The following is a 20,918-nucleotide window of genomic DNA, read 5'->3' as shown; positions in this document are numbered from 1 at the left end:
GAAGGTTCTGTGATCGTTGTGTGTTCTTTGGTCTGTCAAAGGTTATCTTCTTGTTGATATTTGTCCCGTGCATGGTTGTGTGCAAGTCAAGCTTAAGCTTGTCTTTTGTAGTGATTCTGGAGATCTACTGGTAGTGTTTTCTCTAGTGGATTTCTTGTGTGTTAAGGGTTGATCCAGCAGCAGTAGTTGATGACCTTCTTTGGCTACAAGAACCTATAAAACATTAAGTTAGAACAAACCATATGAAGAAACAAAAATAGAAAATAAAAATAACGCATGTTAAGCAAAAAAAAACCCCCTCTTTTCATACTATGAATAACATAGAAGCTGAAAACAACGCACCTCGTTGATGATAACAGCTCTTTAATATGTTACAAAACATCTTCTGCGGTGTAGCAAGTACAGAATGAAACATACTACTTGAAAAAGATGCAAAATCTGCTCGCCTAAATAGCCAAAGCAACAGAAAAGCCACTAGCATGAAGTAAACCAATATCCATCTCAGAAAGCATGCTATTATCAAAGATCAACAATCAATTTTTGAACTGGGCACCAAAATGATGTAAACCACATAACAAATACCTTAATGCCACATTTAAGGAGACATGACACTAAGGGCTCCATATAAGATCATGCAATCCCACGCTACCTTCCAAGAAAACATAAAAAAAGAGTGCAATCTTCCAAGAAAATATGAGAACCAAATTTCTCTTTAGCCTTACTGCAAATATAGCATATCATAAGCCATAATCACAGCACAACGATTCTAAACTTTGAAGATAATATCACCTCAATCTCAAATAGGGTTTAAAAAACAGGGACAAAGTAACAGAAAGTCTGAGAACTTCCCATAAAAGATGAGAACAGAATCTTTCAGGTTGACCTACGACTACGAGCCACAAATTTCTGAAAACCTCTGCCAGATACAAAATAGGGAAAAATAGTATTCACTTTTGCAGTGAAATCAGAACAAAGAAGAGTACGCAGAGCTCCTTAGAAAATGCAATCCCACACTACTTCCAAGAAAACCATCAAAACAGAGACAACGGAGCAGATAGTTTGAATACTTCCACGAAAAGATGAGAACTGGATGTTCCATTCGAACAAGGAGCCATGGATTTCACAATAGTCTCACTGTGGAATGCAGCATATCATAAGTCAATAATCACAAAACAATGACTGGAAACTTCCAAAAGAATAATTCAACTCACTAACTCAGTCTTGATAACGTTTGCAAAACAGGTACAAAGTAATAATAAGTCTACGAACCTCCAAGAAAAGATGAAAACTAAATCTTTCATGTCGAGCAACAATCCACATATTTCTCAATAGCCCACTGCTTCCAAGAAAACCATCAAAACAGAGACAACGGACCAGATAGTTTGAATACTTCTAAGAAACGATGAGAACTGAATGCTTCATTCAAACAATGAGCCATAGGTTTCACAATAGCCTCACTGTCAAATACAACATATCCAAGAAAAGATGAGAACTAAATCTTTCATGTCGAGCAACGATCCATAGATTTCACAATAGCTCACAGCCAGATAAAAAATAGGGAAACATGGTAAGCTAAGATAATAAAAATAGGGGAACATGGTAGGCTATCTTGCACTGAAATCAGAACAAGGAAGAGCAAGTAGAGTGTTGTCTCAGAAAATGCAATCCCCAACTACTTCCATGAAAACGATCAAAACAGAGATAAAGGAACAGATAGTTTGTATATATCCAAGAGAATATGAGAACTGAATGTTCCATTTGAACAAAATGAACCACAGATATCTCAATAGCTCACTGCCAGATACAACATAGGGGAACAAAGTAAATACTCTAGCACTACGATCAGAATAAAGAAGGTAAGCAGAGACTTTCTCCCATTATGCATCCAAGAGAACCAGGAAACCAAACACCTCACAGCCCCCAGGTCAAGTACAACACCCGAACCAAACTGCAGCCGGACCACAAAAATTAGATGTAAAAGTAAAACCAAATTAGCTTTCCGAATATCAATAGATAACAAGACCAATCAAAGCTATAACAAACCAAAAGACCAATCACGTAACCAACATGTTTCAATTATTTCCCAGTACAAAACTCTTGAGACATCCATCAGCAGAACTCATTTTGCGACATTAATGAAATGGCAACAAATTAGTACATTTGTATGCCTGCAAACTTCCAAGATAAGAATAAAACTTCCATCTCAAATACAGGAACAGAATGCCTAAATCTTCCAAGAGAATCTTTCGTGGCGACCAAAGAGCAAGATAGATTTCCCAATAACTCAACGGCCAAATACAACATAAAAACATAGTAAGGAGTGTGGCAAAAACCAATCAAAGCTATAACAAACCACGAGACCAATCACGTAACCAACATGTTTCAATTATTTTCCAGTACAAAACTCTTGAGACGTCAATCAGCGGAAATGAAATGTCAACAAATTAGTACATTTGTATGCCTGCAAACTTCCAAGATAAGAATACGACCACTAACCCAAATAAAGAAACATAATATCTGAATCATCCAAGAGAATCTTTCGTGGCTACCAAAAAGCGGGATAGATTTCCCAATAACTCAAAGGCCAAACACAACATAAAAACATAGTAAGTAGTCTGGCAAAAGGATCAGAATAAAGAAGGGATAAGCAGAGCAATCCCTTACTACTTCCAACACAATAAAACCCATCGCCTGACAAGAACTCTACAAGCACCCATGTTCATCTATGAACCATGAAACCAATTTCCGCATAACTCTGCTGGAGTAGAACATCCAAAACCAAAAAGAACCCTCTGACATAAATAAGATGTAATACCCAAAAAAAATTCCAAACATCAATAAATCAAATTAGGTACCTTGGCTATAACAAGCCACAAGACCAATAACATCACCACAACGTTCATAGAATTTCAGAGTACACCACCCTTGAAGAACAATAACACTAAACCTCATTCTGTGACCCAGACAAGATTGCCGCAAATCGGTACAATTGAATGAGAATTATAAGCACACCACGATACCTGTAAACTTATAAGAAAAGTATACATACTTCCATCTCACAAGATTACAAGAGAATAAGAACAAAGGAAAGAATGTCTGCAATCTTAGTTGAGAATCTTTCTAGGCTCAATGTCCAAATGGACCAAATATAGCATTGGGGAGATTAACTGCCTGGCAATAGGAACCAACTGCCTGTAAACTTCTAAGAAAAGCATACCACTTCCATCTCAAAAAGATTACTTGAGAATAAGAACAGTGTTGCATATCCAAAGATATCTTCTATACAGGACAGCGAAACATAGCATATCCATACCCATAACAACTGACCATCAAGAAAAAAGGTGCATCCAGGCCCTTTCGGACAAAAAGTCCTGTTTAAAAGCAACACCTTGTTCATATTGCCACCGAAATTCATACATAGTCGTAAACGTGTGACCAACTTATTTGAGCTTCAGAATTTACAATTACAATGTCAATAGGCAAGTTTTTATACCATAAGAAAAGAAAAACATCACCCCACCAGTAGTATATGCTATATATATTAAATAAAAACAAAGTATATAGCATCTCTACAGTTCAGTAAACTAGATGGCATTGGTGGTTATCACATCAACGCCATCTAGTTATCACAGTAATATTATGGTTATCACATCAGCACCCAATAAGAAGCCACCCAACACAACCATAAAGCCCCAGTTAAACTAAACAGTCTAATTATTATCAGGAATTTGTGTCAACCATGCGCTGGTCCAAAAAATACAATATTCACATGATGACCGACACGATCCTAGATGGTTGAAAAGGACAAAATATGTAGAGTACCATTTGGCGACGAACAAATATGAGAAATTGCCAGCAGACATGGTCCAAGACGAGTGTCTTATTCTGTCTCCAAATAATCATGCCAACAAAAATTATGAAATACAAAAGATTTGAAGACAAATGGAAAAATGATCAAGAAAAATATAAAAATTGAATGCAAGTTTAACCATAACCCTCACCGGCTGAATCCAAGATGAGTTCTCCAACTAACCTATAGCTCAAAAGGTACTGCAGACAACAGGGGAATGATAAGTGCAAAGAATATTTTGCAAATGACTACCCAATCCAATCATCAACAAGATTAGAAAGTACAAAAGATAAATGAAGCAGTAAAAAGAAATTGCCGATAGACAGATGTTCCAAGATGAGAGTCTTATTCTGTCTAGACAGATGTCCAAGATAAGAGTCTTGTTCTGTCTCCATATAAGCATGCCTACAAAAATTAGGAAATACAAAAGATTTGAAAACTAATGGGAAATTGATCAAGAAAAAAAATAAATTGAAAGGCATGACCATAACCCTGATTGGCTCAAGTTCCTTGAGATAATCCAAGATGAGTTCCCCAATTAATCTATAGCTCAAAAGGTACTGCAGACAATAAGGGAACAATAAGTGCTTTGTGCAAAGCCTTTTTTGCAAATGTCTATCCAATCCAATCATGAAGAATAGAAAATAAAAAAATAAATGAATTAAAAAAAGAAAATAAATAATGAAGACTACCTAACATCTAAAAGGCCGCCCATCTACAATGCAAACAACATTAATTGAGAAAATTATGGACTGGCCTTAAAAAGAAAACAACATTAGAAATTGCAATATATAACTTAAGATTTAAGAACACAAGCAGCTCTAACAACAAACTCTGGCAAGCAACCCATGTCGAGAACACCCTGTCATATAATTCAAACCAATTCCACATCCGAGAAATAATCTTCCCTGCAACAAATTGAACCATGTGTACCAAAAAGGTAGAGAATCCAAGAGACCAATCACTTCACAGCATCCTTGCAGGACTTCAGGGTACAAAACTTCCTAAACAGATAGATCCAACTAAATTTAACCATGTAGTATTAATAAGAACCCACCACACTATACCATCTTGAGCAAGCAATATTAATGGATCATCACCCCACTCAGAAACAGACTTCTCCATGACAGTAATTGGAAAATATTTCATAGCGAACTCCACCGATGCTAAAACCAAACTGCCAAAGTAGATAATGCCCTGTACCAGACCCATTCCACACAATAACTTCGCATTAAACCCAATTAAGCACCTCTCCAACTAAGGCTTCAGTGAAAGCCATAAGAACAAACCATGCTAGTCCACTACTCTAAGCCATCGGATTCTCCACAATAAACAAACACCACAAGTAAAGAAAACAAAATCACATATCACTAACAACATGAAAAAGACAATTTTCCATTTTTGCGTACCAGAATTCCAATTCCTTCGTTGCTGTAGATTTGTCAACTTCCAATGTCCTGGAAAATAACTTTTTTGTGGCAAATACTGGCAATTCATTTCAGAGGTCTAGCTGAATAGAACAAATTAGCTATCATCTCCCACAGATTGATCCATACACCCATAACAACTGACATTCCCATTGATTGGATATAAGTTCCTCCAAGTCCACCCACGCTCTTTCAATATTTGATCTGGAAGTTCTATTCAAACAACACTCCTATCATCCAAGTCATCGGAAGTTCCAATTCATAGCGAGCAATTTCCAAGTTACGACACAAAGCCTAAAAAATCAGATTAGAACAGAAAACACACACCACCATCCTCAACTTGTTTCAGCTGGAGGCTCTACTCAATGAATTATTACACAATTGCAACAAAGGATAACTATCAAACGTGAGACGAGAATAAAGCATATGACACTGCAAAGCACAAGTGCAAAACAAAACACCAGTATACCATCTTCAACAAACTGCAAAATCAGACCCCCTAAATCACCAAAGTAACTAGAGTAGACGACACCATACGAACTAAACAAAAATACCCATCTCAGGAAGCATGCAATAATCAACCAATCAAACCTTTAACCAGGTACCACGAGACCAATCACCTTACTGCCACCTTTAAGGAGGAGACCCATCACGTCAAATCTTTCTCCGTGTTAATAAGCAGCCAAAAATTAGTAGGATTTACGAGAATTGAGAATTAATAAGCGCAACAGAAAGACTGTTTTGTCAGTAGCCTAACTACAAAATACAACACGGGGGAACATGGTAAGCACTCGAGGGGACAGGATATGAAGCAAATAATCACCTCACAGAAACCCTGCTAGAGTAGAGCACCCAAACTAAATTGCAGCCTGAGATATAAAGCTGTAATGCCAAATAAGTTTCTCCACAAACAAAACAAATTAAATTTCAAACTAGGTACCACGGCAATAAAAAACCACAAAGACCAATCGCGTCACCACGACGTTCCTTGAATTTTGAACGCCGCCACTAATGAGACCCATCACAGTAAATATCATTTCTCGATATTAGCAGCCACAAATAGTACATTTGTATGAGAATTTAACATAGCACGATGCCTTGAAAGCTCCAAGAACCCAACTGCCATTATCCCCATTCACCTTCATGTAACTCATAGCCTTCACTGCCATGTGACCAAATTGTGTGGAACTTCAGAATCACCAAATTCCATGTCAAAAGCCAATCTCTAGAGCAGAAACGAACAAACAAAAACTCAAAAATCAAACCACCTTGACTTGCTTGGGTGCTTGACCAGGTAAGGCAAGTATCCCAACGTAAAGAAACTATTTCAACAATGAAACACAGAACATACAGAAAGTGAAATGAGAATCCAGACATAATGAAAGAAACATAAGTGAAGGCCTACCCAAAAACCATCAAGTCACATTGTCAATATCTTAGCAAGCTGGCAAGAACTTCAACATTCATGAGACGATTAAAATGTTGATAAAAACATAAACTACCCCCCTAAAATCTTACAGAATTTCAAACTGCGTTGCAAAGTATACCATCTTGAAAAGGCTGCAACAATATACTGCCGACAAAAAATCAAAGCTACAGAGAAGCTAGCATGAACCGAACCAATGCTCATTCATTACAAGCTGCTAGTAGTTGTTGGATAACTGCATTCAAAATATCAGAAAAATCAGAATTCAAACTAGGTACAATGTAAACCTGCGAGACCAAATCAGCTTACAGCCAGCCTGCTGCCTTTTAACGGAAATCACCCCTAGAGAGATGCGCATCAAACTAAATTTCACCTTGTAAAGTACCATAGCTGTAAATTTCCAGATATGGAGGTCTTGCAAGGAATAACTCAAATCACAGACAACCATTGCACCATCCCCAACTTTTTGCTTCCACTCAACATATGGAATGATTGTGGTACGAGGACCATAAACATTAAAATGCCAGGACACTTCCAATAAAGACGGAATAAGGTCATGAGAGGATAAGAATGAATAACAGAATGCCTACATGCCTCAAAGATAAGGTGAGGACTACAATGCTTTGACAGCATCGAACGATCCATTTATTTCTAAATGGTCTCATCTGCCAAATGCGACCCAGGAAAAATAAGCACCCTGCTCCAGAATAGAATTAAAACAATAGAAGAAAATGGAAACTCCCTCTGAACATGAATAGTGAAGAGTTTTTCTAATAGCAAACCAATGAGCAACAGATCCTCCACAACATTAAGTGCCAGTGTCAAGTACAAACAAAAAAATCAAACAAACGACCAAAATAGAGAACTCCCTCTTCATATAATGTGAAAACCACCAGCTTCAGAAAAACCATCTCCATGTTACATACCATTGCTTTTGGACCAGGCCCGGGAAGATGGAACAGGACACCATGCCATCAAGCTGCTAAGCTAATAGCTACGAACGTCATATGCAAAATAATTGTGATATGCACGTACACGCGTGAATAGAAATACAAAAAATGTGAACAAAAGTAAAAGAACATGCAAAAAAGCTAAAATGGTAACTAACCAAGAACTATCACTCAATTTGCAAGCACGAAATCCACCTATTGAACAAGAGGAGAAATTTAAGACTACTAAATGTGAACAGACTGCACGAAATGCATGTCAAAAAGCAATCTCTAAAGAAGAAACGAACAAAAAAAAAACTCAAAAATCAAACCACCTTGAGCGCTTCACCAGGTAGGCAAGTAAGAATCTGAACGTAAAACAACTATTTCAACAAGAAACGTAGAACATACAAAAAGTGAAATGAGAATCCAGATGTAATGCAAGCAACATATGTGAAGGCCTACCCAAAAACCATCAAGTCACATTGTCAATATCTTAGCTGGTTGGCAATAACTTCGACATTTATGAGACGATTAAAATGTCGATAAAAATATAAACTACCCCTTAAATCTTACAGAATGTCAAACGGCATAGGTATACCATCTTGAAAAGGCTGCAACAAAGTACTGCCAACAAAAAATGAAGGCAAGCTAACATGAACTGAACCAATACTCATTCATTACAAGCTGCTAGTAGTTGTCGGATAACTGTATTCAAAATATCAGAAAAATTAGAACATGAACTGAACCAATACTCATCCATTACAAGCTGCTAGTAGTTGTCGGATAACTGCATTCAAAATATCAGAAAAATGAGAATTCAAACTAGGTACCATGTAAACCTGCGAGATCAAATCCGCAAGAACTGTCCACTCAATTAGCAACCACGAAATCCACCTATTGAAGAAGAGGAGAAATTAAAGACTGCTAAATATCTATAAAAAGCCCACCTCTTTGACATCTTACAGTGAATAACAGATTGTATAGGAAGAAGAGGAGAAATTAAAGACTGCTAAATATCTATAAAAAGCCCACCTCTTTGACATCTTACAGTGAATCACAGATTGTATAGTGAACCACAGACTCAAACGTCGAACAAGTTCGCAAAAATGATCAACTAGAATGCAATTCATCTCACCAACAGGATGGAATACACAATTTTCCGACTGCACAAAGCCCTAACACACAAAAGATAGTTTTATTAAACTGTTGACACAAGGAACCAACCAAAAAAAACGCGAGATAAAATGTATGAAGGTACAAAAATGAGAAATAAAATAAAACATGCCATGTCAGGATAAAAAATATTCAGGTCACATACTAAGAGTGCTATCAATAACTTTTACAATGATGAGACCACTAATAATGTGAAAGAAACACAACCACCTCTTTGACATTTTACAGCAAATTCACGCTTTCTTGCAAAGTATGAATGAAATGAAATATCACTCCACCATCTGGAACAAGATGCAAAAACATATTCCACCATTGCGCCAAAGCAACATTAAAACCAACCTATAACCCTTCTCAGAAAACATGCTACTTATCGAGGACTTGATTCAATATACAATCGCATCAAGCTTCATACCAGGCAAGAGATGTGTCCAAAGACCTTTCCGACAAAACTTCCTGTTTAAAACTGGCACCACATTCATATTGCCGCCGAAATTCATACATGGCCCTAAATGTGTGACAACCTTATTTGAAGCTTCAGAATTAACAATTACAATGTCAATAGGCAAGTTTTAAGACCATAAGGGAAGAAAAACAACACACCACCAATGGACCACAAGTATATCCTACATATATTAAATAAAAACAAAGTATACAGCTTCTCTCTACAGTTAGTAAACTAGATGTCCAAGGCAGCAAGTCATGAAATTCCAACAGATTTTTTGGTTGTCACATCAACATCCAGTAAAAAGAAGTCACCAACCAAACACAACCCATAAAGCCCCAATCAAACTAAACAGTGATGACTCGACATAATCCTAGATGGTTGAAAAAGGGGAAAAAAAATATGTGGGGCACCATTTGGTGACAAACGAATATGTAATTTGTCACAGAAAGAAATTCTCGGTAGATAGATGTTCCAAGACGAGAGTCTTATTCCGTCTCCAAAGAACCATGCTTACAAAAATTAGAAAATACAAAAGATTTGAAGACAAACGAGAAAACAATCAAGAGAAATATAAAAAATTGAAAGTTAACATAACCATAACTTGAATCAAAGATGAGTTCTCAAACTAATCCATAGCTCAAAAAGTACTGTAGAAAACAGGGCAACAACAATGTCAAAGGTTTCTGTTGCAAATGACTATCCAATCCAATCATCACATAGATTAGAAAGTACAAAAGAGAGATGACACATAAATAAGAAATTGTTAGGAATTCATCACAGAAAGAAATTGCCGGAAGACAGATTTTCCAAGATGTGTCTTATTCTGTCTCCAAATTATCATTCCTACAAAAATTTGGAAATACAAAAGATTTCAAGATAAAAGGGAAAACGATCAAGAAAAATATAAAAAGCTGAAACCCTGGTCAGCTGAATCCAAGATGAGTTCTCCAACTAATCCATAGCTCAAAAGGTACTGCAGACAACAGGGGAACAATAAGGTCAAAGCTTTCTGTTGCAAATGACTATACAATCCAATCATCACATAGATTAGAAAGTACAAAAGAGAGATGACACATAAATAAGAAATTGTCGGGAATTCATCACATAAAGAAATTGCCGGTAAACAGATTTTCCAAGATGTGTCTTATTCTGTCTCCGAATTATCATGCCTACAAAAATTAGGAAATACAAAAGATTTGAAGACAAATGGGAAAACAATCAAGAAAAATATAAAAAGTTCAAAGGCATGTTTAACCGCAACCATGGTCAGCTGAATCCAAGATGAGTTTTCCAACTACTCTATAGCTCAAAATGAACTACAGACAACAGGAGAATGATAAGTGCAAAGAATTTTTTTGCGAATGACTATCCAATCCAATCATCATAGAGATTAGAAAGTACAAAAGATAAATGACACAGTAAAAAGAATTGCAAATCACAGAAAGAAATTGCCGGTGTTCCAAGATGAGAGTCTTATTCTGTCTCCAAATAAGCATGCCTACAAAAATTAGAAAGTTCAAAAGATTTGAAAACTAATGGGAAAATGATCAAGAAAAATTAAAATAAAATTGAAAGGCATGACCATAACCCTGATCAGCTGAAGTTCCTTGAGATAATCCAAGATGAGTTCTCCAACTAATCTATAGCTCAAAAGGGGTACTGCAGACAACAAGGGAACAATAAGTGCAAAGAATTTTTTGCAAATGACTATCCAATCCAATCATGAACAAGATTAGAAAGTACAAAAGATAAAGAATGAAAAAAAGGAAAAAAAAATCAAATAAAAGAATTTTTTGCGAATGACTATCCAATCCAATCATCATAGAGATTAGAAAGTACAAAAGATAAATGACACAGTAAAAAGAATTGCAAATCACAGAAAGAAATTGCCGGTGTTCCAAGATGAGAGTCTTATTCTGTCTCCAAATAAGCATGCCTACAAAAATTAGAAAGTTCAAAAGACTTGAAAACTAATGGGAAAATGATCAAGAAAAATTAAAATAAAATTGAAAGGCATGACTATAACCCTGATCAGCTGAAGTTCCCTGAGATAATCCAAGATGAGTTCTCCAACTAATCTATAGCTCAAAAGGGGTACTGCAGACAACAAGGGAACAATAAGTGCAAAGCATTTTTTGCAAATGACTATCCAATCCAATCATGAACAAGATTAGAAAGTACAAAAGATAAAGAACGAAAAAAAAAGAAAAAAAAATCAATCAAGAAGTAACATCCAAAAGGCCACCTATCCACAATGCTTGCAGAAGCACCTTAATCCCAATATCAAAAATCTTTCTTACTTCAGAGGATTTGATCCATATATAGCAAGTAGCAACAAGTAACATCCAAAAGGCCACCTCTATCCACAATGCTTGCAGAAGCACCTTAATCCCAATATCAAAAATCTTTCTTACTTCGGAGGATTTGATCCATATATAGCAAGTAGAAACAATACAGCGTAACAATTGCACGACTCATTCATATAAAAGGCCGCCAAGCACCAAAACTCCTAAAAGCTACTACCTCAACCTGAGACAAGCCTTGATCTAAATATGTCATTTTTTGTTTCCATAATCTGCATGATTGCATGACAAAAACAAATGCCCTCTCAAGCGGGTTTCATTTAGCATAAAAAAGGACATAACATCAGTGTGCGCACCCGACAAAAGAAAAGGCATTTGAATCTTATAGCTAAAGACGATTTAAAATGTGAGAGCAAAGAAAAAATCCTGCACAAGCTTAAATGAGAAATTCTGGGAAAGAAAACAAATAAAATAACATTAGAAACTGCACTATATAACTTAAGAACACAAGCAGCTATGACAACAAACTATGGCAAGCAACCCAAGGCGAGAACTCCCTGTCATATAATTCAAACCAATTCCACATCTGTGAAATAATCTTCCCTGCAACAAATTGGACACTTCTTCAACCAATGCCAAGCTCAACGTGAAGGATCATTGCCTAGAAACACTTGTACAATGGAGCAGGTAAAACTCCAACATTAGCAAAGCCAATGCCAAACTCAGAAAACATGCTATTAAGTGGAATTAAAATTTAAAGAAATCAAACTCTGAACCAAATCAAAGCGAGCAATTTCCAAGTTACGACAATGTACTGCCTAAAAAAGTCAAGGCTATGGAGAAGCTAACACGAACCAAAGTACCAAACCAATACTCATTCATAGCAAGCTAGTAGTTGTCGGATAACTACATTCAAAATATTAGAAAAATCAGAATTCAAACTAGGTACCATGTAAACCTGCGAGATCAGATCAGCTTACAGCCAGCTTGCTGCCTTTAACAGAAATCAATCCCCTAGAGAGATGAGCATCAAACTAAATTTCAACTTGTGAGGTACCATAGTTGTAAATTGCCAGATGTGGAGGTCTAGCATTGAATAACTCGATCACTATGAGAACCATAAGCATTAAAATGCCAGGACGCTTCCAATAAAGACAACAATAGCATGTGCAATAAGGTTACAAGAGAATAAGAACGAAGAACAGAATGCCAGCATGCCTCCATGATAAGGTGAGGAATACAATTTTTTTACAGCAACCAACGACCCAATTATTTCTAAATGGTCTCATCTGACAAATGCAACCCCGAAAAAATAAGCACCCCTGCTCCAGAATAGGATTAAAACAAATAAAAGGAAATGGAAACTCCCTCTGAACATGAATAGTGAAGACATTGTCTAATAGCAAACCAATGAGCAACAAATCCTCCACAACATTAGCTGCCAGTGTCAAGTACAAACAACAAAATCAAGCAGATGACCAAAATAGAGAACTCTCTCTTAATCTAATGCAAAACCGGTCGGAAAACATATTATTTATTAAAGAGATTGATTAAAATATTGAAAAACAAATTTAAAATCAAGTACCACAAAGGAGACAAACCTACCAGACCAATCGCCTTACAACCACTATTAGACTTTAAGTATTTCAATCCAAATTCTGTTGTTCTTCCATACGGAACATGTCTCCAAATCAAGTGACAGGCTTCAACCAAGAACAAACAAAAAATCGGTGACATGGATGAAAATGAAATACACTTGAAAAGGCAAAGCACCTTCTTCAGTAGAGAGGTTGGCCAGGTAAGCAGCAATTTTCCAACTGCACAAGGCCGTAACACACAAAAGATAGGTTTAATATAAAATGTTGGCACAAGGAACCTACAAGAAAAAAAAAACGAGATAAAATGCATGAAGCTACAAAAATGATAAATAAAATAAAACGTGTCATGTCAGGATAAAAATATTCAGGTCACACACTAAGAGTGCTATCAATAACTTTTACAATGATGAGAGACCACTATTAATATGAAAAAAACAGAACCACCTCTTTGACATTTTACAGCAAATTCACGCTTTCTTGCAAAGTATGAATGAAATGAAATAACACTCTACTATCTAGAACAAGATGCAAAAACATATTCCACCATTGCGCCAAAGTGACGTTAAAACTAACCTATAACCCTTCTCAGGCATAAGAAAAAAAGATCTCTTATATACAGGACACTGACATAGCATAACCATAGCCGTAACAATTGACATAAAAAAAAAAGAAAAAAAGAGCTGCAATCCTGACCTTTCCGAAAAAAGTCTTGTTTAAAAAGTGGCACCTCGGTCATATTGCCACCAAAATTCATACATAGTCCTAAATGTGTGACAAACCTATTTGAAGCTTCAGAAGTAACAATTACAATGTCAATAGGCAAGTTTTAAGACCATAAGGGAAGAAAAACAACACACCACCAATGGACCACAAGTATATGCTACATATATTAATTAAAAACAAAGTATATAGCTTCCCTACAGTTAGTAAACTAGATGTCCAAGGCAGCAAGTCACGAAATTCCAACAGATTTTACTTGTCACATCAACACCCAGTAAAAAGAAGCCACCCAACACAACCAATAAAGCCCCAATTAAACTAAGCAGTCTAATGCTTATCGGGAATTTGTGTCAACTGTGTGCTACTCCAAAAAATACAATATTCACATGATGACTCAACATAATCCTAGATGGTTGAAAAAGGAAAAAATATGTAGGGAGCCATTTGGTGACAAACGAATATGTAATTCATCACAGAAAGAAATTGCCGGAAGGCAGATTTTCCAAGATGTGTCTTATTCTGTCTCCAACTTATCATGCCTACAAAAATTAGGAAATACAAAAGATTTGAAGACAAAAGGGAAAATGATCAAGAAAAATAGAAAGAGTTGAAAGGCATGTTTAACCGCAACCCTGGTCAGCTGAATCCAAGATGAGTTCTCCAACTAATCCATAGCTCAAAAGGTACTGCAGACAATGGGGGAACAATTAGGTCAAAGCTTTCTGTTGCAAATGACTATCCAATCCAATCATCACATAGATTAGAAAGTACAAAAGACAGATGACACATAAATAAGAAATAGTTGGGAAATTGTCGGTAGACAGATTTTCCAAGATATGTCTTATTCTGTCTCCAAATTATCATGCCTACAAAAATTAGGAAATACAAAAGATTACAAATGGGAAAATGATCAAGAAAAATATAAAAGGTTCAAAGGCATGTTTAACCGCAACCCTGGTCAGCTGAATCCAAGATGAGTTCTCCAACTACTCTATAGCTCAAAAGGTACTGCAGACAACAGGAGAATGATAGGTGCAAAGAAATTTTTTGCAAATGACTATCCAATCCAATCATCATAGAGATTAGAAAGTACAAAAGACAAATGACACAGTAAAAAGAATTGCCAATCACAGAAAGAAATTGCCGGTGTTCCAAGATGAGTCTTATTCTGTCTCCAAATAAGCATGCAAAATTAGAAAATTCAAAAGATTTGAAAACAAATGGGAAAATGATCAAGAAAAATTAAAATAAAATTGAAAGGCATGACCATAACCCTGATCAGCTGAAGTTCCTTGAGATAATCCAAGATGAGTTCCCCAATTAAAAGCTCAAAAGGGGTACTGCAAACAACAAGGGAACAATAAGTGCAAAGCATTTTTTGCAAATGACTATCCAATCCAATCATGAACAAGTTTAGAAAGTACAAAAGATAAAGAATGAAAAAAAGAAAAAAAAAATCAATCAAGAAGTAACCATCTAAACCTATCCACAATGCTTGCAGAAGCACCTTAATCCCAATATCACAAATCTTTCTTACTTCAGAGGATTTGATCCATATATAGCAAGTAGCAACAATACAACGTACCAATTGCACGAATCATCATATAAAAGGACGCCAAGCACAAAAACTCCTAAAAGCTACTACCTCAACCTGAGACAGCCTTGATGCAAGTATGTCATTTTTCGTTTCCATAATCTGCATGTTTCATTTAGCATAAAACAAAGGACATAACATCAGTGTGTGCACCCAACAAAAGAAAAGCATTTGAATCTTAAGCTAAAGACGAATTAAAATGAGAGCAAAGAAAAAATCCTGCACAAGCTTGAATGAGAAATTCTGGAAAAGAAAACAAAGAAAATAACATTAGAAACTGCAATATATAACTTAAGAACACAAGCAGCTATGACAGCAACAAACCATGGCAAGCGACCCAAGGCGAGAACTCCCTGTTATATAATTCAAACCAATTCCACATCTGTGAAATAATCTTCCCTGCAACAAATTGGACACTTCTTCAACCAATGCAAGCTGAACGTGATGGATCATTGCTTAGAAACACCTGTACAATGGAGCAGCTAAAACCAACATTAGCAAAGCCAATGCCAATGCCAAACTCAGAAAACATGCTATTAAGTGGAATTAAAATTTAAAGAAATCGAACTCTGAACCATGTGTACCAAAAAAATGAAGAGAATCCAAGAGAGCAATCACTTCCCATCAACCTTGCAAGACTTCAGGGTACAAACCTCCTAAACAGATGGATCCTACTAAATTTCACCATGTAATATTAATAAAAACCCACACAAAAAAAAGATAGGGGGAGCTCCAATACTTGCTCCAATTTTTGTCTCCAATTCTCTATCAAAACCATGTTAAATCATGAATAAAAATGTGTGATTGAATATTTTGGTGTTCATAATGTTATAATATAGTAGATTTTGAACAAAAAAAAATTCTAAACTCTAAACCCCAAAAATTAAGCATTAAGCCTTAAAACCCTAAATTTTAAACCCTAAACACTAATCCCCAACTCCTAAACTCTAATGTCTTTTTCAATAAAAAAATTCATGATTTAACATGAGTTTTGGGAGGGAATTGGAGGCAAAATTGGAGCCCCTCCCATCGGCACACACTATACCATCTTGAGCAAGCAGTATTAATGGATCATCGCCCATAAACACCACAACAATGGAGCTTATCTCAGAAAACATGTCATTGCCCAGATTTAAAAATTAAAGAAATAAACACACCTTAGTTTGCCCATCACATTATTCTTGCTTTTGCCCAATCTGCATAATAAGCACATCATTTCTAACTAAGTTAGATCAAGAATTAAAGAAACAGTGTTGCATAGGTACACTTCCCGCCTACCCGGAAAAGACAATTGGATGTTAACTTTGTTTACAAGATAATGAGAACAAAACGTGCTGAAACTTTCAAAAGAAGACGAAGTAGAAGGCTGGATCGTAAGAAGGGGTACCAATCAGAAACAGACTTCTCCATGACAATAACTGCAAAATATTGCATACTGAACTCCTCCCACACCAAAACAAAACAACCACCAAAGTAGATAATGCCCTGTTAAATATTCCACACATATTCCACAGAATAACTTCGCATGAAACTCAATTAAGCACCTCTCGGCTTCAATAAACATGGTAGTCCACAACTCAAAGCCATCAGAATCTCCACAATAAACAAACACCAGAAGCAATTTCCAAGTTACGACACAAAGCTTGAAAAATAAGATTAGAACAGAAAACACACACCACCAACCATCCTCAACTTGTTTCAGCTGAAGGCTCTCTACTCATTGAATCATTAAGGAAATCAACGTATCAAATGTGAGACGAGAATAAAACATTTGAACCTTCATAGCATAAGTGCAGAACAAAACACAAGTAACCATCTTCAACAAACTGCAAAATCAGACCCCCTAAATCACAAAAGCAACCAGAGTAGACACGACAAGAACTAAACCAAAAACCCATCTCATGTAGCAAGCAATAATCAACCAATTGAATCTTTAACCAGGTACGATGAGACCAATCACCTTACTTCCACCTTTAAGGAGGGAGACCCACCATGTCAAATCATTCTTCTCCTGTTAATGAGCAGCCAAAAAATAGCTGGGTATATGAGAATTGAGAATACATAAGACAACAAAGACTGATTTCTCAGTAGCCGCACTACCAAATACAACACAAGGAAACATAGTAAGCACTCAAGGGGACAATATATGAGCAAAGACTTAAGAAGACAGTCTCCTCTCAAAAATCAAACCACCTTGACTTGCTTGAGCACTTGACCAGGTAGGCAAGTAAGTATGCCAGCGTAAAACAAACAATGAAACAAGGAACAAACAAAAAGTGAAATGAGAATCCAGACCTATTGAAATTAACACATGTGAAGGTCCACCAGAAAACCATTAAGTCACATTCTCAATATCTTAGCAAGCTGGCAATAACCTTCAACATTCATGAGATGATTAAAATGTTGATAAAAACATGAAATACCACCAAAAATATTACAGAATGTCAAACTGCATAGCAAAGTATACCATCTTGGAAAAGCTGCAACAATGTACTGCCTTCAAAAAGTCAAGGCTACGGAGAAGCTAACACGAACCAAAGTACCAAACCAATACTCATTCATAGCAAGCAAGTAGTTGTCGGATAACTACATTCAAAATATTAGAAAAATCAGAATTCAAACTGGGTACCATGTAAACCTGTGAGATCAAATCAGCTTACAGCCAGCCAGCCTGCTGCCTTTAACAGAAATCAACCCCCTAGAGAGATGCGCATCAAACTAAATTTCACCTTGTGAAGTACCATAGCTGTAAATTGCAAGATGTGGAGGTCTAGCATTGAATAACTCGATCACTATGAGAACCATAAGAATTAAAATGCCAGGACGCTTCCAATAAAGACAACAATAGCATGTGCAATAAGGTCACGAGAGAATAAGAACAAAGAACAGAATGCCTCCATGATAAGGTGAGGAATACAATTTTTTGACAGCAACCAACGACCCAATTATTTCAAAATGGTCTCGTCTGCCAAATTATCATGCCTACAAAAATTAGGAAATACAAAAGATTTGATGACAAATGGGAAAACAATCAAGAAAAATATAAAAAAGTTGAAAGGCATGTTTAACCGCAAACCCTGGTCAGCTGAATCCAAGATGAGTTCTCCAAGATGGAACAGGACACTAAGCCATCAAGCTACTAAGCTAATATCTACAGACGTCATATGCAAAAAATTGTGATATGTGCGTGCACACGTGAGTATAAATACAAAAAATGTGAAGAAAGGTGAAAGAACATGCAAAGCTAAAATGGTAACTAACCAATAACTGTCACTCAAATCAATTAGCAACCTTCAATCCACCTATTGAACAAGAGGAGAAATTTAAGAATGCTAAATATCTACAATCAGTCCCCCCCCCCCCCCTTTGACATCTTACAGCACATCTCAAGACTGTATAGAGAATCACAGACCTAAATGTACTACTTCCAACAAGCTGGCAAAAATGATCACCTAGAATGCAAGCATCTCACCATCAGGAACCAACGCCATACTCCTATAGGAAAACATATTATTTATTAAAGAGATTGATTAAAATATTGAAAAAAAAATTAAAATCAAGTACCACAAAGGAGACAAACCTACCAGACCAATCACCTTATACAACCACTATTAGACTTTAAGTATTTCAATCCAAATTCTGTTGTTCTTCCATATGGAACATGTCTCCAAATCAAGTGACAGGCTTCAGCCAAGAACAAACAAAAAATTGGTGACATGGATGGAATACACTTGAAAAGGCAAAGCACCTTCTTCAGTAGAGAGGTTAGCCAAGTAAGCAGCAATTTTCCAACTGCACAAGGCCATAACACACAAAAGATAGGTTTAATATAAAATGTTGGCACAAGGAACCTGCAAGAAGGAAAAAAGCAAGATAAAATGCATGAAGCTACAAAAATTATAAATAAAATAAAACATGTCATGTCAGGATAAAAAATATTCAGGTCACATACTAAGAGTGCTATCAATAACTTTTACAATGATGAGACCACTAATGCTATGAAAGAAACAGAACCACCTCTTTGGCATTTTACAGCAAATTCACGCTTTCTTGCAAAGTATGAATGAAATGAAATAACACTCTACTATCTAGAACAAGATGCAAAAACATATTCCACCATTGCGCCAAAGCGACATTAAAACTAAACTATAACCCTTCTCAGACATAAGAAAAAAATATCTCTTATATACAGGACACCGACATAGCATTATCCATAGCAGTAACAATTGACATAAAAAAAAAGCTGCAATCAGGACCTTTCTGAAAAAAGTCTTGTTTAAAAGTGGCATCTCGGTCATATTGCCACCAAAATTCATACATAGTCCTAAATGTGTGACAAACCTATTTGAAGCTTCAGAAGTAACAATTACAATGTCAATAGGCAAGTTTTAAGACCATAAGGGAAGAAAAACAACACTCCACCAATGGACCACAAGTATCTGCTACATATATTAATTAAAAACAAAGTATATAGCTTCCCTACAGTTAGTAAACTAGATGTCCAAGGCAGCAAGTCACAAAATTCCAACAGATTTCTTACTTGTCACATCAACACCCAGTAAAAAGAAGCCACCCAACACAACCCATAAAGCCCCAATTAAACTAAACAGTCTAATGCTTATCAGGAATTTGTGTAATTGTGTCAACTGTGTGCAAGTCCAAAAAATACAATATTCACATGATGACTCAACATAATCCTAGATGGTTGAAAAAGGAAAAAATATGTACGGCACCATTTGGTGACAAACGAATATGTAATTCGTCACAGAAAGAAATTGTTGGTAGATAGATGTTCCAGGACAGGGTCTTATTCTGTCACAAATAACCATGCCTACAAAAATTAGAAAATACAAAAGATTTGAAGACACGAGAAAACAATCAAGAGAAATATAAAAAATTGAAAGCTAACATAACCATAACTTGAATCCAAGATGAGTTCTCAAACTAATCCATAGCTCAAAAGGTACTGCAGAAAACAGGAGAACGATAAGTTCAAAGCTTTCTGTTGCAAATGACTATCCAATCCAATCATCACATAGATTAGGAAGTACAAAATATATATGACACATAAATAAGAAATTGTCGGGAATTCATTACAGAAAGAAATTGCCGGTAAACAGATTTTTTTTCCAAGATAAGTATCTTATTGTGTCTCCAAATTATCATGCCTACAAAAATTAGGACATACAAAAGATTTGAAGACAAATGGGAAAACGATCATGAAAAGTATAGAAAGTTGAAAGGCATGTTTAACCGCAACCCTGGTCAGCTGAATCCAAGATGAGTTCTCCAATTAATCCATAGCTCAAAAGGTACTGCAGACAACAGGGAAACAATAAGTTCAAAGCTTTCTGTTACAAATGACAATCCAATCCAATAATCACATAGATTAGAAAGTACAAAAGAGAGATGACACATAAACAAGAAATTGTCGGGAATTCATCACAGAA

The sequence above is a fragment of the Tripterygium wilfordii genome, chromosome 8 (assembly GCF_013401445.1).
Source record: "Tripterygium wilfordii isolate XIE 37 chromosome 8, ASM1340144v1, whole genome shotgun sequence".
Classification (NCBI taxonomy): Eukaryota; Viridiplantae; Streptophyta; class Magnoliopsida; order Celastrales; family Celastraceae; genus Tripterygium; species Tripterygium wilfordii.
The sequence above is the reverse complement of the archived record's forward strand: the minus strand, read 5'-3'. Positions refer to the sequence as shown.